At 44.4% G+C, this 22,760-nt stretch overlaps 1 protein-coding gene across 14 annotated transcripts in view; it reads left to right on the forward strand.

Moving 5' to 3' along the window:
• The first annotated feature begins 1,334 nt into the window (after window positions 1-1,334).
• The window catches only part of CCDC78 (coiled-coil domain containing 78), a 127,185-nt gene continuing 105,759 nt past the window's right edge, over window positions 1,335-22,760 (forward strand). For 3 of the 14 annotated variants that reach the window (XM_073363036.1, XM_073363037.1, XM_073363033.1), the window contains exons 1-3: window positions 1,336-1,409; window positions 5,999-6,283; window positions 7,902-8,991. The gene's annotated coding sequence lies outside the window, so the exon portion shown is untranslated. Of the gene's footprint in view, window positions 1,410-5,998; window positions 6,284-6,319; window positions 8,992-20,417; window positions 20,501-21,023; window positions 21,566-22,760 lie in introns of those variants that run through there. The other 11 variants (XM_073363034.1, XM_073363035.1, XM_073363040.1 and 8 more) reach the window with 11 other exon arrangements.

Here is a 22,760-nt window from a genome sequence, read left to right on the forward strand (position 1 = left end):
CTTTATCAGCATAATTATTACAATAAAAAAATCAATCAATTAAACAGCTTTAATTTTAAAATATTAACAATTCTATTCAGCACCTGATCCTCGCACACAACATTCATCTGAGCTGTCTTGCACTCTGTTTCATAAAGGGAATTAATTTCTAGAACATAGATGCCTTAAATATCTGCTTTAGGTAACCATCTAAGTGGGGATTTTAGCTGCTAAATACAGGTGTCAGAACTGGACAATTGGACCCCCTGTGGGTTTGTTGCTAAAGCTATACCCACCCACCCCACTTAAACATTTGCTGGTTTTACCTTTCCTTAGAGTTGTTGGTTGTCCTGGAGAATTGATACCTAGTCACTTCCATTCCCTGTCACTGAAAAGTGATCTGCCTCCTGACTACAGTGCCACACACTCCCTAGGAGTGCTGGAGGCAGTGAAATGACTCTATGAGTGACCAGCAGCTCTTTGTGATGGCAATAGATGAGGTAACACAACAAAGGCCTTTAATACAGCAGGAGCCTTGAAATATACAAGGGCTTTGTTCTCCATAGGCCACGCTCTCCCTCCTGGTGAGATTACTGCAGACATAAGCACCTTGAGCCCCCAAAGTATGTGCAGGGACTCTCACACATTACTGGGAGTCCCACCTCAGACCCATCAGCCCTTTAGTAACACACTGTGCATCTGATTTTTCATTAATGGATTCTGTTTTTGTAATTAATTCTTTAAGCTGTATAGCATTTCATGAAGAAAAGGAAATGATAATGGACAATTCCAATGCTACTCAGAGAGGGAGATACAAAATAAATAGCCTTCTAGAGCAGTGGTTTTCATCCTATTTTTTTGTTTTGTAGACCCCTAATTTTTTTTTTCAAATGGTGGTACATCCTTCTGCAATCTCAGACATACTGTGGTGTTCTAGGTGTCCACGGACTATAGATTTTTAAAACCACTGTTCTAGTGTGTTTATAGAGCCTTTAATTTCTTCTGGGGGTGAGGTTCAGACATTTACAAGTAGAAGAGAGTACCCAGTGTATTGTCAGTTCCTTAGGGTACAAACTATGGCTGCACTAGAAATGCTGCAGCAGCGCTGCAGGGTAGATACTCACTCCCGTGACGGGAAAGGTTTGTCTGTCCCTATAGTTAATCCACCTGCCCCAGAGGTGGTAGCAAGGTTGACTAAGAATTCTTTTGCTGACCTAGCACTGTCTGCCTGGCAGTTCCCGCCGCGGGTTGCTAGGAGGCGAGAAAACGCCCGGCCTTTGGGTAGTTAGTCCCTCCGTCTGTGCCGTCCCGCCCACATCCCCTTCCACTGATTGACTTTCGCTTCTGCCCCACTCCCGGAAGTGATCCCGCCCCTGTGTTGTCATGGAGAAGGGCCGCTGCCTGCGGCCCATTTGCTGGGAGAGATTCAGGTAGGAACGCGGCGGGGCTTGCGTGGGAGAGAAGTGCAGATGCCACCGGGCCGGCCCTCCGAGGGCCCCCAGGGCTCTGGTGATGGTGCCCGGAGCCCCGTCCCAAGTGACCCCCCCCACCCCCAGGAGCTACCGCAGCAACGGGGCCCCAAGGCACCCAGTGCCGGCCCCAAGCGGCCCCGCATGGGATGGTTCCCTCTCTTCTCCCCCCCCCCCCCCCGGCGCTGAAGGCCCCATGGTCGCAATGTCAGCCCGCCCTGGGCACCCAGTGGTAGGGTTGCTGACTTTCTAATGGCAGAAAACAACACCCTAACCCTGCTCCTTCCCCAAGACCCCATCCCCCACTCACTACATCCCCCCTACCTCGGTGGCTCATTCTCTCCCACCCTCACTGATTTTCACTGGGCTGGGGCAGGGGCTTTTGTAGGGTGACCAGACAGAAAATGTGAAAAATCGGGCTGGGGTGTGTGTGGGGGAATAGGAGCCTATATAAGAAAAAGACCCCAAAATCAGGACATCTCATCACCCTAGGGGTGCAGGAGGGAATGAGGGCTCTAACAGGCGGTGCGGGCTCTGGGATGGGGCCAGAAATGAGGGGTTCAGGGTGTGGGAGGCGGCTTTGGGCTGGGGCAGGGAGTTGGGGTGCAGGAGGGGGTGCGGGCTCTGGGGTGGGGCTGGGGATGAGTGGATTGGGGTGCAGGTGGGGGCTCCGGGCTGGGGGCATGAGGGATTTGGAGTGTGGGAGGGGGCTGTGGGTTGAGCCAGGGAGTTGGGGTGTGGGATGGGTGCTGGCTCTGCGGTGGGGCTGGGGATGAGGAGTTTGGGGTGCAGGAGGGGGCTTTGGGTTGGGGGGGCTCAGGTTGGGGCTCAGGCTTAGCTCAAGCAGTTCCCGGTCAGTGGTGGAGTGGGGCTTAGGCAGGCTCCCTGCCTGTCCTGACACTGCATTGCGTGCGCCCTGGAAGCAGCCAGCAGGTCCAGCGCTAGTAGGTGGGGGTAGGGGGAGAAGGAGGTACTGTGTACTGTTCTTGCCTGCAGAGACCACCCCCCCCCCCCAGCTCCCATTGGCTGGAGTGCTTGAGGAGGGGGCAGTGCACGGAGCCTTGTGTGGTCGTCCGCCCCCTGCGCCTCCGCCTAGGAGCTGGATCTGCTGGTTGCTTTCAGGGCACAGCCCAGTGCCAGGACAGGTAGGGACTAGCCTACCTTAGATCCGCAGCACCGCCGACCAGATCTTTAACAGCCCAGTTAGCAGTGCTGACCGGAGCCACGAGGGTCCCTTTTCGACCTGGTGTTCCGGTTGAAAACTGGACACCTGGTCACCCTACCCAGTGGCCTCGTGTGCTGAAGTCAGCACACTCTGCCAAGCCACCCCCAGGCCCGATGGTGCCTGGGTCTAGCCCCAAGCAGCCAGCAGGGGCCGGGTCCTGACCTGAGTGCCCTGCCCAAGGTGGTACGATGACAGTGCATGGCTCTGGGGAGACCACAGGAATGATGTACTGCAAGGCTGGTCCCGACCTGTGTGCTCCGTATGTGGGCGTTATGCTGCGATTACGGAGGCCTGGTGCCTTGCCAAGGCTGCTCCCAGCAAAGCCTATATTGGCTTCCTTGTTACTTTAATTGCCTATTCATTTCTTTAAGTAGCCTGTTGCTTGTTTTGGGGCTTTCCCGGGGGTGGGGCTTCTGCTTTAGCAAGCCTATGTTGGCTTCTTTGTGTATGTAATTGCCCATTCATTTAAATTAAGTAGCCGGTTGCTTTTCAGCTTTGTCTACACTACCCAGCTTTTAGCAACATGACTGTGTCAACACAGTCGTGTCCCTAAAATTCGGGCAGTGTTTGCCAGCTCTTTTGCTGACAACATACTTCCACCCCCAACAAGCGGCATTCGCGTTTTTGGCAGGAGAGCGCTCCTGCTATTCACACTGGCACTTGCCACGGCAAAACATTTGTCTTTTGGGAGGGGTGGGGGTGGAGGTGTAGACATAGCCTTTGTCATTGAAGTATATGGCTTGTTTTTGGCTTGGTGGTTGGCAGTGGGCGATGCCTCCAAAATGGGATTAGGCTTGCTGTAAAAAGGCAGTGCAGCTTTTTTTATCTTGTAGACCTGGGAGCCTGAGATCAGAAGGATTCCTTCATCAAACTAGCTACCGCCTCTTGGAGAGGCAGATTAATTGCAGTGAGGAAACCCCCCCCTCTGTCCATGTAGGATTATAGAGGCCACTCGCCTGCCCCCAGAATACTGGACTCTGGTACTTCTGGGAACGGCAGCATGGTCTTCAAAGTGGCATCCCACGTCCAGCCAAAGCCACATTTGGTTTTATCTCTGTATTGGATGGGGACAAACCTTAGAAAAGCAGTGTCTACACTACAGCTGCAGCACTGTAGTTGAGCTGCTGTAGGGTAGATATAGTGAGTCAGGTGGTGAGGCCACACTGCATGCTGAGAGCAGTAGAGCCAATTGGCGTGGGCACTATGGCTGCAGATGTGGCACAAATACTGATAATTATCATTACCTGTGATTCTGCCTCTCTGAAGATGCCCTCTTCATGTCTGTAGAGAACATGGGATTATTTGCTTACATTTCAAAAATTACTTGCTGTCCAATATTCTGTGCCTCTTGAAGTGAGCCATGTCTGGGCTTTTCTGTCGTGCCCAGAGCGCCAGTCACAGAGTGATCATCAGATGTCTCATTCCCACAACTGCTCAGTTCTAGATTTCTCACATGTCAGTGGTAAGACACTTCTCCAGGCTGGAAACAATGCTCAGGCTGAGCACCACTGGTTTCTGAGGAGGCCCAATATGCCCTTTCATAGTGGAGCATCACACTTGGGGCCACAGGGCACTTTCCATTTAGCAGTCAATTCCCAGTAGTTCCCTTCCATTCCTTTACCTGCATCTGTAATGAGTCCCAACAAAACAACATAGATAGAACTGCTGCTTCCCCTATTAAATGCTGTAACATAAATGCATTGCAAACATGACTTTTTATTCCAGGGCAAATAAGAGTCTGAGACAAGCAGGTCCATTTTCACTTTACCATTAGTTCCAGGGCTACAGGCACACAACATCAGCAACAATGTACTAGAAGAATCTGTGGCCAAATTCAGCTCTGGGGTAAACATGAGCCGCTCCATTGATGTCAGAGGAGTTGCATCTTTCAGTAATAAATTTGGCTACTGGATCTTGCTTCAGGCAAAAATAATCCCTGATTAGTTTAATTGGTGCAAACCCTACCTTTCCCTTGTCTACACTAGTACTTTTGTTGGCCAGGGTGTGAAAAAAACACACCCCTGTCTGACAGAAGTTTCACCAACAAAAGCACTAGTGTGGATAGTGCTATGTCAGCAGGAGACGCTCTCCTGTTGACATAGCTACCACCACTCATTGCGAGTAGTTTAATTATGCTGGTAGGAGACCTCTCTCCCCTATTGGCATAAAGTGGCTACATGGGAGACCTTACAGCAATGCAGCTGCAGTGGTCACTGTAAGGTCTGTAGTGTAGACATAGCCTTAGGAATCAGCACTGGAGCAGCTACACTGCTTGCTGGCCACTGGTTGCTTAATCATTGCTATTCCTAAGTGTAGATAATACCGTAAAAGACAGCACCATTACAGTTTTCACTGTTGCTACCATCCATGGAAGCTTAAGGGTCCCAGTTTTTTCCAGTGTAGACATAGTCCTAGATTCTGTTAGTGTGTTTGCTACTAATTCATTGCATCACTTTGGTAAAGTCCGTTAGGTCTTGTCCAACTCCACTGGAGGGAGCAACAGTTGTATTACTAGTGTAACAAGATGCTGAAGGCCACTGGCATTTTAAGCACTATGTTGTGGAGACCTGCTCTGAGCTGAGTAGATAACTTTATGCTTAAAATGCCTGTGGCTGCCTGGAATCTTACCTGTAGTATTACTCCCATAGTTGCTACCACTGCTGGAGCGGCACTACTCTTAGCAATTATGGAAAATTTTAGTGTAGTGACAGCCTTGTAGTCTGAAAAATGGCTATGCACTTAAATTGTAAGCTCCTTGGGGTAAGGACCGCCTTTTGGTTCTGCTTGTACAGCACCTAGCACAGTGGGGGTCCTGCTCCCAAGGTGTGTACAGGGTACCACAATACAAACAATTCATAACTAATAAGAATAGTACAGATCTGGTGATGGAAAGTTTCACTTATCAAAAATCCCCTAATTTGCAAAAGTATTTTGAAATCTGTCTACTTTAGATTGAATTGTTATGTGCGTGAGGAGATAAACTCTCACACAATTACACTTATTTACTGTTTACTGATTAATAATAAATATATATTAATAATTAGCTCTTATATAGTGAATTTCATTTACTTTGTATTATTCCAGCCTTTTATATTTCTATAGAAAGAAAATATAGAGTTACAATAAAAATAAATTGCTGCATTATAGAAATAGTTTGTTTGTTGGTTGCATCTTTAAATGAACTGTCATAATCCTTCAAACTAAATCTAAAAAAATAAAAGACAAGATCGTTCATGATCTGCAGAGATTTTTTTTTAAAAGTGTACTGAATACAGTTTTCTACTGGGAGATGTTATTGAGTGTCCTTTCTGTGCAATACTCATAGCTTGTGAAAATGGCAGAAGGTTTTCAAAGCAATCAGCAACCACTCCTACATAGAGTGAACCTTGGAAATGGATTTTTGGAGAATACTTATGTCCACTTATACGAAACAGACATTCAATCTCCAGGTACAGAGCCTGACCCATAAAATGATGGTCTTGATTGTAGAACGGGGAGGTGCTAGATCAAGCAAGGCTGTTTTGTGAAATCAACCATCACGAAAGGAGAAGATATGGTAAAGAAATTAAGCAAAGTATTTCTTAGCTGGAAACTGATTCTAATATCTCAGGTAGGTGAATACCAGTATTTTAAAAAATATAACAAATTATCTTTGTCTTCACTGGAAAAAATTGGTGTGTTTTTACATTGAGATAACTAACTCAAGTTAGTGATACTGATGTCAAATTCTAGTGGAGACAAGGCACTGTAGTTTTTACTTTTATTTAGCTAGTCAAGGTCAACCCCAGATATAGGGTATTGCGGTAACAACTACCTGTGCCTTAGCTCCTCAATATAAAATCCTTGTGAAGATATCTTGAGTTAGCTATCTTGATTTAAAAACACATAATTTTTGCTGTGGTGACATAGCCACAATAATATATGTGTAAGTTACATGGCTGTCTTGGGTGCAGACTGAGGGTCATCAAACACACTGATGATTTCTAACTTCCTTGTGTGACAAAGTCAGGCTGGATGGCTGCAAGAGGGTTGTCCTGTTGGGTTCTGGGAAGTGGGTAGGCACCAGCCCACCCACGGCTAAAGGCCCCTCCCCCAGCCTAACGGGAGGGCCCACTGAGCCCGGGACTCAATGGGGGACAACAGAAGAAAAAACAAGGGCACATGTGAAGGTCAAAGGGTCAAAAGTAGGGAATCTGAAGGCGACACTGAGCAGAGAACCCCAGACAGTGCCCACTGCTCCTAAAAGCATCCAGGGAGCCAGGGAACACCGCCCAGAGGAACTCTGTGTGAATGCGTGAACAGATGAAAGAACGAAAACAGGCCCCACAGTTGCAGGCCCCCCCCGACCAATCAGCCAACCTCCTCTCCCTGGTGTTATAGATGGCCACTTTAGCCATCGCTAGGAGAAGGTTAATGAGGAGGTTGCAAGAGGGTAGTGAAAGGGTTGCATATTAGCTCTACGATGATAAACGCCCTTTTTCCTACAAGCTGAGAAGGGGATAGCTCAGGTCAGTTGGGGACCCCTGAATCCAATGAAGGAATGCCTGAGACCTTTTAAAACCCCCTCCTCTGGGAAGAGAGACAAGCTGCTGCGAGGCTTGTGGCAACAGGGAAATACTGTAGGCTTCTCCAGAGTGAGAGGCAGCTCTCCATCCCATAGAGGAAACAGCCAAAGCTGAGTATCTGCTAGGGGAAGGACTGACACCCCAGGGCAAACAGGACAACACCCCACCCCAGCAAGGGGGCAGGGAAAAGTATCTCCCTTTGTTTTTCTGTTTGTGTGTTTGTTTCCTCTTTGTTTGGTGGAGGTCTACCCTGAAAATATGGACAAGTAAGCACAGAGGGGAAGACAAACACTGTCCAAGTGGGGCTGATTTACCCCAGGCCCTACCACTGCTAGAGGGGGAAGTGCTAAGTGTGGCGAGATGGAGGAAATGCCTTGCCACACTTGCTAAAAGTAGAGAAAAATTCAAGGAAAAGTCTCTGAAATAATATTAACATATATAAATTCTCTGGCGTTCACTAAAGCCTGAGAGACTCTCACCTGTTCTGGCTGTTGCATTCTTCAAGGTGAAGAGGTTCTGAAAGGTTCCTAAGTAAAGGATGTTTAATTGACCCGGGGCTGATATGTTTCTCCTCTGTTTTCAGAGCTGTATATGCATCTCCTGGTAATGCCTCAGGTTGCAACCATACCTGTTGGCAATATCAGCTTTTTCCTTTTTTTCCAGCCTCCAGTGTCTTCAGGATGAATGTTGGTGTAATTGGGAGGATCCGTCTGAGCCCACAAGGGGGGCTGGATCTCCGTCTGGTTATTACTTCCTGGTCAGGAAAGGCCATGTCTGTAACCTCTGCTGGGGAAGGGGTTGCCTTTAGGTATGGTGGAGTCAATGCTTTGACTTCTCTTTTCTCCAGCCTGCTCTCTTTCATCATGCCAGTTGTCTGCTGGGCCTGTTGCGGTGGCACTCTATTACACTGGACAGGGAGCCAGAGGAACACAAGATCCGTCTGTGTCACCAACAGTGCTGAATTGGGATATTTGGGTGCAGGAATGATCTTTGCCACCTGGTCTCTGGAGGAAGGGAAAAGTAAATTCCTCCATCTCTGGCAGCCCCCTGCGGGTCGGTGGGACAATAAATCTTTGTTTCTGGCAGACTGTGACCATTCCCCTATTCTGCAGTTCTTCACCTTGCTGCCACTCTCAACTGCTATTGTACCTTCAGGATCCAATATTCCATGTGTCTCGTAAAGGGGCCTTCACTTTCAAAATTCTTTTCCTGTTTCACTAGCTTAGATCCAGAAAAGATTGTCACACAGTGGGTCAATGTTGTGCTCTTTTTAATAAGCTGACTCTTACCTTCACAATACTTCCAGCCCACTCACTTTGGGGAGCCAGAGTTTAAGCCTGACATTAGAACTCCACTCTCATGCTTGAGGACTTGGCTCATTGCATTATAATTATTTTTTTCTTTTCCCACAGGTTCTCATTAACTGAGACATGGGTTCCCAAAGCTGTGACAGCCACGTTCCCATCACTGTTATGAACGGTCCCCCAAACAATTGCCCCTTGCTCTTTCCCTGTCTGTGCTTCGTTTCCAGGAGCTTTTTCATGGTAGAGCCTCAACATGAGCTGTCTTCACCAAGACCCCGGAGATACCGATGAGTGTATTCTCCAAAGGGATGAATGTGGCCCTCATGACCTTTGGAGAGTTGGATACCAGGAAGTGGCACTTTCTGACTGGTGACAGGAGTGACCCTCTATCTCTCTGACTATCGATTACCTCTTTGGGGAGCTGTTGACTGAGAAGAGATTAGCAGCTGGTGAGTTTGGAGACTTGGACAGAGCACCAAAGAACTCAAAATAGTTTAACTGTTCCAGCACTGAACCACTTGTCTGACTCCCACCCAGCAAATGTTCCTGTTTAATACGACTGAGTCCAGCAGACATTCCATTACTAACAGAATATGCACTCCTACTTACAAATGCAAAGGGGACACACATTATTTTCAGAACTCCTTGTCATGTGTATATAGGGCTTAGGTATGTGTAGTACACTGGGTCAGAGAAAAGAGCAGGGAGATGGGTCCAAGCCACAAAATTTGAATCTAGATTTCAAACACTCCAAAATTTGGGCTAGGGTGCCTCACTGGGGTTTTGGCTGAGCCCATTATAAGGGTAGGGGCCATTTGCACATTTCAGATCCATAGCTGGCATTCAAATTTTTATCACCCCCAAAACACTTGTTGGTGTTCTGATCAAAGATTTTGATTTGCAATCACCTGTAATTTTGAAAAGACTGTAATTCAAAGCCCTCTCTGATGGACTGCAACCTTCTCTTGGTGGAGAGGCTTGTGTGGGCTAAAGACCCACAGTGCTGTGTTGTCCGGACCTTTCATATTCCTGGTAGGGTCACCCTTGGCAAGCAGATCTGAGGCGAGGCTCCTGACTAACTGTGGTCCAAACTTCACAGGACTCCAGTGCTGGATCAGGCATATAAGAGGACCTTCTAGTACTCTGTGGCTGTGTAGACGGATGAGGGCTGCAGCAGGAGGGAGGTCCCTGGTTGTCTTGGATCCTCTTGCCACTGAGTCAGGGTTTTCCTTCTGTCAAGTTTCGTGTGGTTACTGCCTGCACATCAGTTTCCCCATGCTAAAAGATTTCACATGCAGGCCTCTGCCAAAGGGCTCACACCTGCCCAAAGCCCTGTGGTGGTGAAGACAGGAGCAGTGATCTCTGGGAGTCTTCGGTCACAAATCTGCACACAGGCGGCAGCCATGTAATGGTCATCTTGTGTTTGGATGAGACAGAAGTGCATTTCGGCAGCAGCGGCTGTGACTGAGCAGGTCTTTTCAGGATCCTCTCTGCTCACCCCAAATGGGGAGGGGGCTAAAAAAGGTGCCCTAAACATAGGCTGTCTCATACTCTTACAACTGGATGGTCGCATCCAGTGGAATCGCTCAACTCCGTGGCCGAAACAAGAGATACAAGACAATGAAATTCGCCACCTGGAATGTCCGCACCCTTATGGACTCTCAGCACAATGAATGCGCAGAAAGAAGAACTACCATAATTGCCAGAGAGCTGGCAAGACTCAACATTGACATTGCAGCCCTTAGTGAGACCCGCCAGGCTGATGAGGGTCAATTAAAAGAGGATGGAGGTGGCTACACCTTCTTTTGGAAAGGAAAACCACCTGAAGAGAGACGCATTCACAGGATTGACTTTGCCATCAAAAATAAGATTACTAGTCAGCTTTTGGAACTTCCTGTGGGGATCAGTGAGTGTCTCATGACTCTTCGGCTCAAGCTCTGCAACAATCAATATGCTACGGTCATCAGTGCATACACCCCAACACTCGATGGGGAAGACAACAAGGAGCAGTTTTATAGCACTCTCGATGCAGTCCTCACAGCCACACACCTAAGGCAGATAAACTCATCCTCCTGGAAGATTTCAATGGCAGAATTGGACAGGACTGCTAACTCTGGAGTGGCACAATAGCAAAGAAGTGTTGGGAAATGTAAACACCAATGGTATTCTCCTCCCCAGCAAATGTGTGGAGCATGACCTGCTCATCACAAATACCATCTTTTGGCAGAGCAAGAAATTTAAGACCACCTGGAAACATCCTCGGTCCAAACTCTGGCACCTCCTTGACAATGATACAGTCAGAGCCTGAGATTACACTGACGAGCCATGAGAGGTGCAAATCATTGTTGGACAGACCATCGATTTGAGTTTGCTAATCCATGTACCTTTAGCTTGCTCACCACACCGCAAACACCCAAAGACTTAAGCGAAAGTGGTACAACATCAAAGCACTTCAAGACCAAGCCTGCTGTGAGACTTTCCAGCAACACCTGTCTGAGGAAACTCTCTAACTTGCCTGATAACATCATTTGACATTTAAGAGCACTGGGATCAATTTAAAAATAACATTCACAGTGTATGTGCTGAAACCATAGGATATTCCATTCATCTGTACCCAGACTGGCTTGATGAAAACAATAAGGAAATCCTAGCATTAATTCAACAGAAAATAAATGCATTCTGTAGCTGGAAAAATGATTCCTCTAATAAACAAAAACATGAAACCTATCACCTGCTCAAAGCCGAATTCCAAAGGAGGCTACGGTGACATAAAAAACAAGTGGTGGCTAGAGAGAGCCTCTGAGATCATAGAATCATAGAATATCAGAGTTGGAAGGGACCTCTTGAGGTCATCTAGTCCAACCCCCTGCCCAGAGCAGGACCAATCCCCAACTACATCATCCCAGCCAGGGCTTTGTCAAGCTTGATCTTAAAAACTTCTAAGGAAGGGGATTCTACCACCTCCCTAGGTAACGCATTCCAGTGTTTCACCACCCTCCTAGTGAAAAAGTTTTTCTTAATATCCAACCTAAATCTCCCCCACTGCAACTTGAGACCATTACTCCTTGTCCTGTCATCTGCTATCACTGAGAATAGTCTAGATCCATCCTCTTTGGATCCACCTTTCAGGTAGTTAAAAGCAGCTATCAAATCCCCCCTCATTCTTCTCTTCTGTAGACTAAACAATCCCAGTTCCCTCAGCCTCTCCTCATAAGTCATGTGTTCCAGACCCCTAATAATTTTTGTTGCCCTTCGCTGGACTCTCTCCAATTTTTCCACATCCTTCTTGAAGTGTGGGGCCCAAAACTGGACACAGTACTCCAGATGAGGCCTCACCAGTGTCGAATAGAGGGGAACGATCACGTCCCTCGAGCTGCTGGCAATGCCCCTACTTATACATCCCAAAATGCCATTGGCCTTCTTGGCAACAAGGGCACACTGTTGACTCATATCCAGCTTCTCATCCACTGTAACCCCTAGGTCCTTCTCTGCAGAACTGCTGCCTAGCCATTTGGTCCCTAGTCTGTAGCGGTGCATTGGATTCTTCCGTCCTAAGTGCAGGACTGCACTTGTCCTTGTTGAACCTCATCAGATTTCTTTTGGCCCAATCCTCCAATTTGTCTAGGTCCCTCTGTATCCTATCCCTACCCTCCAGCGTATCTACCACTCCTCCCAGTTTAGTGTTATCCACAAACTTGCTGAGGGTGCACTCCACACCATCCTCCAGATCATTAATGAAGATATTGAACAAAACCGGCCCCAGGACTGACCCTTGGGGCACTCCGCTAGATACCGGCTGCCAACTAGACATGGAGCCATTGATCACTACCCGTTGAGCCCAACAATCTAGCCAACTTTCTACCCACCTTGTAGTGCATTCATCCAGCCCATACTTCTTTAACTTGCTGACAAGAATACTGTGGGAGACCATGACAAAAGCTTTGCTAGAGTCCAGGAATAACACGTCCACTGCTTTCCCTTCATCCACAGAACCAGTTATCTCATCATAGAAGGCAATTAGATTAGTCAGGCATGACTTTCCCTTCGTGAATCCATGCTCACTGTTCTTGATCACTTTCCTTTCGTCTAAGTGCTTCAGAATTGATTCCTTGAGGAATCCAGGATTTCATAGACCAAGATGATATGAGAAGCTTCTTTCAAGCAACAAAAGCTATATATGGGCCAAGCTCCAAAACCTCACCCTCTTATGTTCCCAGGATGGCTCCACCCTCCTCAAGGACAATGGGGCCATTAAACAATGCTGGAAGGAGAACTTTGAGAGCGTACTAAACCGCAAATCCACAGTCTCTGAAGACACCATTGAAATCATTCCATGATGCTCAACAATGGAACTGTGACTGTATGGATCATTGTTGCAACCAAGGCTCTATAGTGACACCAAATATTTTACAAAGGAGGTCAAGTAAGGTGTCTATGACAAGGTTATAATTATGCTATCTGAATGCATGTATCATTTTGTATTTAAAGTGATAAGTATTGGCTCTATACTGTCTGTATTTCAAACTTGTGCTGTGCTTCTGGGTAACACACCAGACAATTTGGCATCAGCACCCATTAAGGACCGTCAGCTATACAAGTGACCCATTGAGAGAAGGCAGATACACCTTGTGACTCAGCAAGGGACATGCCTATGGAAAGAACTCTAAGGTTTTTCCGTGCTGGGTAGCTTGTGTTTGGAACAAAGAAGCACAAGCCACATGGCAAAAGGACTATAAAAGGCAGCTGCATCGTCTCCATTTTGTCTTCAATCCTGCTTCTTACTTCTGGAGGAACTTTGCTACAAATTGAAGCTCTGAACAAAGGACTGAATGACCTATTCAAGCTGTGAATGTACTCTAGCAACTTGATTTGAACCTGCAATTTATTCCATCACTGCTACAAGCCTAAACCATGCCATTACTGTATGTAATTGATTCCATGTAACCAATTTTAGCTCTCATCTATATTTCTTTCTTTTTATGAATAAACCTTTAGATTTTAAAAGATTGGCAACAGCGTGATCTGTGGGTAAGATCTGACTTGTATATTGACTTGGGTCTGGGGCTTGGTCCTTTTGGGATAGGGAGAACCTTTTTTCTTTTACTGGGATATTAGTTTTCATAACCATTCGTCCCCATAAGGAGCGGTGCTGGTGGTGATACAAAGGAACTGGAGTATCTGAGGGAATTGTTTGTATAAGTTCTGGTTAGCCAGTGGAGTAAAACTGAAGTCCTCTCTGTTTTGGCTGGTGTGGCATGCCTTAATAGTAAAGGAACTCCAGCTTTGGGTTGTCACTGCCCTGCTCTAAGCAATTTGTTCTGAATTGATACTCTCATTTGTGTTCCGCCAGAGGCTGCATTGTTGCAGGAACACCTTGCTGATCCTCCATCTTTTGAGGAAGGCTGGCATGCCATCACAAGCAAAATCACAAGACACCAGGCCCAGATGCATCCTAGTTTTTAAAGCTGGTGGAACAATACTCCAGCACAAACTTTGCCAACTCCTCAATAAAATCTGGACCTGCGAAGAAATTCCACCTGACTTTAAGAATACTAACATTGTTTCAATATTCAAGAAAGGGGACAAATCTTTGTGTGGGCACTACAGAGGTATCGCCCTCCTCTCCATCACAGTGAAGATCCTTGCCCGGATTCTTCTAAACTGCCTCCTCCCCCTTGCTGAGGAACTTATTCCCGAATCACAGTGTGGCTTCAGGCCATCTCGATGCACAACTGACATGATTTTTGTGGCACGACAAATTTAGGAGAAGTGCAGAGAGCAACACTAGGAACTGTTCATGGCACTCATCAAGGTATATGACTCTGTCGATCATGATGCCCTATGGAAGGTGCTGTGTAGGTTTGGGTGTCCACAGAAATTCATTTCCATCATCAGACTACTCTATGATGGGATGACTGTCACCATTCTGTGCAGTGGCTCAGAGACCGAACCATTTATCATTTGCACAGGTGTCAAGCAGGCCTGTGTCATTGCTCCTACACTCTTCTCTATTTACCATGCCGTGATACTGATTGTCATCCATGACCACCTTCCTGATGGAATCGTTATTGAGTATTTTATGGATGCCCAATTCCTCAATATCTGACGTCTCCAAACAAAATCTAAGATCACAAGAATTGGCATCACTGACCTTCAGTATGCAGATGACTGTGTGTGTGTCTCTCTCTCTCTCTCTCTCTCTCACACACACACACACACACACACACACACACACACACACACACACACACACACACACACACACACACCTGCAAATTACGCTAAATCTTTTTGCAGATGCCTATCACAGCCTGGGTGTCTCTCTCAACATCAGGAAAACCAAGGTACTCTACCAGCTCTCATCTGCACAAACTACTCTTCATACTCCACAAATCACTATCAGTGGAGAACCCCTGGAAAGTGTGGACCATATTCCATACCTTGGCAGCCACCTCTCTCAAACAACTAACATGGACACAGGATCTGCTGTGCCAGCACATCCTTTGGACGACTACTCAAACGAGTCTTCAATTATAGGGTTCTGCAGACTGGCACCAAGATCTTTGTTTACAAGGCAGCTGTCATCCCCACCCTTCTCTGTGTGTGAGACCTGAGTAACCTACAGCCCATATCTCAAGTGGCTGGAGTGGTTCTAGCAGCACTGCATCAGGAGGATTCTCTGGGAAGAATCCTCCTGATGCCACTGTGTACATATGCCTGACACTCACCTCCCACAGCAAGTACTCTTCTCTGTTAAGTCAGGGAAGAAGGGCTCACAGAGGGGAGCGGAAGCCCTTCAAAGACATACCTTGAAAAGGGAGGCATCAACCCAACAAACTAGGAAGATTTGGCACGGAACAGAACACACTGGTGCCACACCATACACCAAGCCACAGCCCACTTTGAGGAGAACAGACGTGCTCATGAGACAGAGAAGCAACAAAGGAGGAAAGAAAGGGTGTAATACTCTAGCCAACAACTATGTCTTCTCCAAGATCACACCCGTCACTTCTGTGGGAAAAACTGCAGGGCTCTCAGCCACCTAAAACCCACCAATGAACCCCCTTGGCAGACATCATCCTCACATTGGGGGATAGCCAAAGAAGAAGAATTAAAAGTACAGTGCAGGAGGGAAAGCCCAGCAGGAAAATGTAGTTTTTAGCTCTTGATCGGGAGAAAACACATTAATTAGCCTTTTTTTTTTTGCACTTGAGAGTGGATGGAGATATCACCTACAAGTAAATGTTAAAATGCTATGACTATAAAAGGACAAATTCTGTCCTGATTTACTCCCTGTGGTGTAAATTAGGACAGAATTTGGCCTCACATTTCTAAACCAAAAGAAAATATCAGGGTAAAAATATCTTTTTTACTCTGTTTTGTATAGCACCTAGTACTATGGGGTCCTCGTCCATGCATGGAACTCCTGGGGGTTGTGGTAATACAAATAATAAATAATAGAAATAATAATCCAGTCAATTTTGGTTTAAACCGCGAGTCAGGAAGACTTGATTCAATCATGGATTTCTACATAAAAGTGCATTCTTGTTGGTTGTTATAACCTTACTGCATATTCTTCACAACTCAGAGATAGATGTATTTTTCATTTTTAGAAGGTACACACTATACATTTTTAAAGTGATTTATTTTGAAAACTTTTTTCAGATTAGTTTTATATCTATATCAGAAAATGAATAATTGTTTGGTTATTTCATTTACCAAAGGTAATTGAAGCAGATAGTTCACCTTCCAATGACTTCATAAATATCTCCAATTCAACAGGTTAATCGTTAGTATTTGAAGGATTTTCTTGCCATGCTGTATTAGGAGGAGAACATTACCAGACAGACATTTAAATTGTTTTATTAAAATAAAACAACAATGTTATGTATTCTGGATTTTTTTTATAGCAAACATATAATATTTTAACAAAACAAGCATATGAATTTTTGAATTTAAACATTCAAGTTTTTTTTAAATCAGGTTTGTTTTTGTTAAAATTAACTAAAATAGTTAAATGAAATTAAAAAACAAAAATTAAATAGACTATGTCAGCCAGGTCAACATGAGAAACTTAAAATATTGGCTTCTGCAGCTAAATCAATCATCTTCACCTTCATTTTCCTGTTTTGTTCATAATCTGGAAAAGAAAAACAAGCTTTCCTGCTTTTTCAGGTCCCAAACGATTTCTCAGTTTGGAATGAATTAGTCTGAAGGAAGAAAATAATAATCTTTCTACACTGGCAGAAGAAGCTACTGCTGTTAAGTGAGATTATCACTTCAACAGTCTCTGAATCCAAGTGCTTAAGTGACTTTCACCAGTTCACTGGTGTGACTTTCTTTAAAACATTATCAGCAAACATATATTTCTTGAATGATTCACTCTTAACTCTGAAGTTCATTATAGTTGGCATTATGGGGGGATGATTGCTGGATGTCCATGTCATAGCCAACTCCTCCTCTTCAGCACTTAAGGTTTGACCCTGGTACCCAGTATTGAGAATATTTGCAAGAAAATGAGCTGGAGATAGTGCTTGTCCCATTCATTTTTTTTAATGCTTGTAATTTAAATCTGTTGTTGCATATTTCTCTTTTTAAGATTTCACTCAGTTCCTTCCAGATTTCAACAGTGTCAGCAATAAAACAGCTGTTTCCCTGCATTTTGTTCAAGGCTACAGAAATAGGCTTTAGGATACTCAGCATGTGTTCAACATTTCTCTTAAGCCCAATGTTGAGAACTTATGGCTGTGACAGTGCCATCTATTTTTTCATGATTTGGGTCACAAACGGTCATCAGCTTAGGCCAGTTCTTGGTATAGTGCTCAAAACAGTCCACTACAGAGTTCCATCACACATCTTGTGGGAGAGTTAGCTTGGTTCCTCCCACTTTTTTCAGAGCAGCTGCTGCAAAGTGTTTGTTACGGAAGTATTTTGCCATTTCAACAATATTAGCCTTTATTTCTGGAACACTGAAGTCTTTGGCTAGGAGGTGCATCAAATGAGCACTGCAACTGTATGTTATTAGCTTGGGACTCTCGTCTAAATTTCTTCTCATCTTGGATACATTTGCAGCATTGTCTGTGACCAAGCTGCATACTAGACATTTGAATTTTTTTTCCACAGTTTGTTATAGCTTTTACTGCTACTTCTTGTAAGTATTCTGCTGTGTGTGCATTTCCTGATGTATCAATTGTTTTTGTAAGGAAGACATTCCCTTCTTCTTTTGTCACACAAGCACTTACAACAGGATCATTGTGGATATTGCTCCACCCATCGAGACGCGGGTTAACAATTTTACCCTCTATACCTTTTGCACACTACTCAGTTTCTCTTTCATACACTTTATGCAGCAATTTGTCTGCTACATCTGCTCTGTTGGGTCGACTGTATCCTGGTATCTTAATAACTGAACCATGTTAATGAAGTGTGGGTTCTCAATCATACGGAAAGGAGAGTTTGTTGCATAAACACAAACTTATCTATGGTTGTTTCTCGATGATGGAGGCTTTTTGTTTTTTTTGTTTTTTTTTGCTGCAGGTGCTATACTGTGGCTATGTGACATACATGATGTGACTGAAACACTATCATTGGCAGATAACTCTGAAACTATAGAAAATGATGGTGATCTTGAAAGTGGATAGTCTTCAGAATCCTTTATGTTGAGGATGGATTCTCCTAAACAAAATAAGTCAATGCAGTTATTTAATTATTATTACCATACTGCTCATTTAGTATTACTCATTGCATTCACTAACACTCAGTACTACTTTAAAGATGAAATTGTAAAAGGAAGATCTGCCTATTTCAGCTATTTATTTTTTATCACAACTGCATCTGAAATGATAGTACCATAGAGTAACAACTATAATTTTTGCTCAAACATGAGAATTCAAGAATAGTCCAGAAGGAAGACAGGCAGTCCTTAAGGAAGAAGTATGAAATAAAAAAGTTTACCAACCTGAAGATCCTGCATGTTCGGACATGTTCCTTTCATCATCTTCAATACTGCTTCCTCCTGAGAAGGAACACTTCTCATGATGATGTTTCATTAGGGCAACCAGGCCTTGCATTTCTTTGTTGCACTGTTTGCATTTTGCATGCATGCCTGTCTTACCCACAGGTAGAGGAACTTCATTGAAATATTCCCAAACTGGGTCTCTTTTACTGCCTGCTGGGAATGGTAGATCTCAAATCGATGAAGGCTACACTCAGAAAGACCAAGACTTCTAGAATATGCTGCTCAAACAGTTTCACTTTTGTTTCTACTGCCTATCCCTCCCTTCTCACATTTATCTCCAGAATTCTCTTTGTCCAGATCTATGAATCTTCTATTCGTTGAACTTTTTGAAACTTCTCACTTCTAGAGATAGGTAAGGGATTGACTCTACACAAATTTGCAGAGGGACAATAGGGTTGAGGTCTGTTGTTTCTCACCTCCTATATATTATTTATTTAAAAACATTTTTGCTATTAACAAGCATGTTATCTCTGGAGACACAAATCCACAGTTTGAGAACTTCAAAACTGAGCATCTCTGATGGTATCTTCTAGACTAAGCACTGAGTCCCATTGGGTAGATTGAAAGATTAACCTAAATCTATACAGAAGCCCCTGGAATCCCATAAGATTGGGTCCCTAATCCATGAACTATTGGAACTCCTTTACAAAACTTTTCTTAAATATTACATGACTATATTGTCTCATACTATAGAATTAGAATTTATAATCCCTATTCCATGATGAAAAGGAGTACTTGTGGCACCTTAGAGGCTAACCAATTTATGTGAGCATAAGCTTTCGTGAGCTACAGCTCCCTTCATCGGATGCATTCCTGTAGCTCATGAAAGCTTATGCTCAAATAAATTGGTTAGTCTCTAAGGTGCCACAAGTACTCCTGTTCTTTTTGCGAATACAGACTAACACGGCTGCTACTCTGATTCCATGATGAGATATCTTTGAGCTATAATGTATCTTAATTAAAACTATCTTTAGATAGGTGTTTTTTTCTCCTAAAAAAGCATTTTATTAAAAAAAAACTGATTTAAATAAAAGAAATTGATTTTTTTAAAGAAATCATTGATTTTTATCCACCCTGATAAAAATCATCTTCTCATGTGTTCTCTAACTATCACAATACACAAGTTTACTAACTTAAGAAGGAGAAATTACTGAGCACAGCTGATAGAGAAAACCATTTGTAAGGTCCCTGGATGCTCAGTTAAAAGGTTTTAAAACACCTACAATTATTAAATCCCATAATACATATTGTCTGTGGTTTTCAGTGTTATGCTATTTTGAAGAGTCAGGAACATAAAGCAAAAACAAAGAGATCTAGTTGAACCAGAAGCCTGCAACTCAGCACAAGTGTTAAAGCATTTATGAAGTAGTTTGGTGAAATTGTCTGAACTGGTGGTACTGGTTGCTATACTGTATAGGCTTGAGAATCTGGTTTCTCAGAAAGCGGTAAAGAGTCCTGTGGTACCTTATAGACTAACAGACGTATAGGAGCATACACTTTTGTGGGTGAATACCCACTTCGTTGGATATCCAGATTAACACGGCTACTCCTCTGATACTCGTTTCTCAGAGTATGTGTACAGTGTGAAATACAACCACCAAAAAACCACTGCAGTGAGTCCGAGAGCCTAGGCCAACTGATTTGGGTTTGCAAGGCTATGCTAGGAGCTAAAAATAGCACAGTAGGCATTCCCACTCGGTCTGGCATCTGAGCTCTCCATGTTTCAGAGCTCAGGCTCCAACCCAAGCCCAAACAACTGCAATTTTTAACCCTGTTAGCTTGAGTCCAAACCAGTCCATCCAGGATCTGAGACTTGCTGTCATGGTTTGTTTTTATTTATTTTATTTTATTTTCCAGTGTAGATGTACCCTCAGAGGTTGAGAGTGCTGGTGCTTTTATGTGGATTGTGCAGCGATTGTAGGATGGAAGCAGAGTGGAAGGTAATCACTTGATGGGTGAATCAAGGCTTCATATGCATCCCAGAACTGGTGTCTGAGTAAGTGACTCTGGACTTGTCCACACTTAAAGTGCTACAGTGGCACTGCTGTGTTGCTGCAGCTGCGCCTCTGTAGCACTTCGGTGTGGACACTACCTATGTGCCAATGGGAGGGATTCTCCCATTGGCATAGTAAGTAGTCCGCCTCCCCAAGAGATGGTAGCTAGATCGATGGAAGAATTCTTCCATCAGTCTAGTGCTCCCCACACGGGTTGGCTTAATTACATTGTTTAGGGGGGTGGATTTTTCACACCCCTGAACATAGGAATTATGCCAACTTAATTTTCTAGTGTTGACCAGGCCTCTGATTATGCTCAGAGGTTATTCTGGAATCAGAGAACTAGCCTTGGATTCTCATGCCATGTCTACACTACAAGCACAACATCAGCACAGCTGCAACTATGCTGCTGTAGCACTGTAGCATTAGACACCTGCTACAGCTGCAGAAGGGGTTTTTCCATTTCTGTAATAAATCCACCCCCTCAAGAGGTGGTAGCTAGGTTGACAGAAGCATTCTTCCATTGACCTAGTGGTGTCTATACTGGGACTTTGGTCGGCTTAACTACACATTTTTCACACCTCTGAGTGATGTAGCTAGGTCAACATAAGTTTTAGATGTAGAATAGGACCAACTGTGCTTGGCAGATGGGGATGTGGGTCTCATTATTCATTCACTGAAACACCCACTATCAGCTTTTGTATATCCCAGCACTGGTATGTGGATGTGGTTGTAGGTGTGAAGAGACTATGAATTCCTGTCACTGTTTTAATCATCTTGTGAAATCACTTTAGTGGTGTCCATTGCTTTTGCAGAAGAATAAGCCATAATTGCATGTTTCATTAGGTTCTCCTTTCCATAAGCCCTGGAATGACTCTGTCACTTGGTCCCTTTCTATGTCCATGTATGAAATATACAGTGAGGGTGCTGAAGGATCTTCTCAAGCAACCTGGACCAGATGCCACTAATGTAGAGCTGGTATACCCTGCTCAAGATAGAGCCTACATCAAGGTATCCATCCTGTGATGGGTTCAGTCACAGAAACCTGTTTGGGACTGCCACCTGATGCGCCTTGACTACCTCTGAGCCTGTTTTCTCTGCTAGCTTGGGACTTCAGTACCTTGCCTTGTTTGAACCAGATATGCTTGCCTGCTGCAAACACAGATCCAAGTCTGAACCACATCCCACACAAGCTCCAGGCTTAACTGAAAACAGCTGAAGAAGTACTCCTGTCTCCAGCACTCAGATACCCAGCTTCCAATGGGGTCCAAATCCCAAATAAATCCAATTTACCCTGTATAAAGCTTATACAGGGTAAACTCATAAATTGTTCGCCCTCTATAACATTGATAGAGAGATATGCACAGCTGTTTGCTCCCCCTCCCCCTGGTATTAATACATACTCTGGGTTAATTAACAAGTTAAAAAGTAATTTTATTAAATACAAAAAGTAGGATTTAAGTGGTACCAAGTTATAATAGACAGAACAAAGTGAATTACCAAACACAATAAAATAAAACACTCAAGTCTAAGCCTAATACAGAAGGAAACTAAATGCAGACAAATCTCACCCTCAGAGATGTTCCAATAAGCTTCTTTGACAGACTGGCCGTCTTCTAGTCTGGGCCCAATCCTTTCCCCTGGTACAGTACTTGTTCCAGCTCAGGTGGTAGCTAGGGGATTTCTCATGACTGCAGCGCCCTTTGTTCTGTTCCACCCCCTTATATAGCTTTGGCACAAGGCAGGAATCTTTTGTCTCTTTAGATCCGCACCCCTCCTTCTAAATGGAAAAGCCCCAGGTTTAAGATGGATTTCAGTACCAGGTGACATGGTCACATATCCTGTGAGACCCCAAGCCTTCATTCTTCCCAGCCTGACTCCCAGGAAGGCTTGCAAATAAACAGAGCCATCTACAGTCAATTGTCCTAATTGATGGGAGCCATCAAGATTCCAAACCACCATTAATGGCCCACACTTTGCATAATTACAATAGGAACTCAGTTATATTTCATATTTCTAGTTTCAGATACAAGAATGTTACATTTATACAAATAGTATGACCACACTCAGTAGATTATAAGCTTTGTGATGATACCTTACAAGAGACCTTTTGCATGAAGCATATTCCAGTTACATTATATTCACACTCATTAGGATATGTTCATAAAATCATCTGGAGTGCAACATCACACATCTCTCCCCTATT

The sequence above is a fragment of the Lepidochelys kempii genome, chromosome 10 (genome assembly GCF_965140265.1).
Source record: "Lepidochelys kempii isolate rLepKem1 chromosome 10, rLepKem1.hap2, whole genome shotgun sequence".
Classification (NCBI taxonomy): domain Eukaryota; kingdom Metazoa; phylum Chordata; order Testudines; family Cheloniidae; genus Lepidochelys; species Lepidochelys kempii.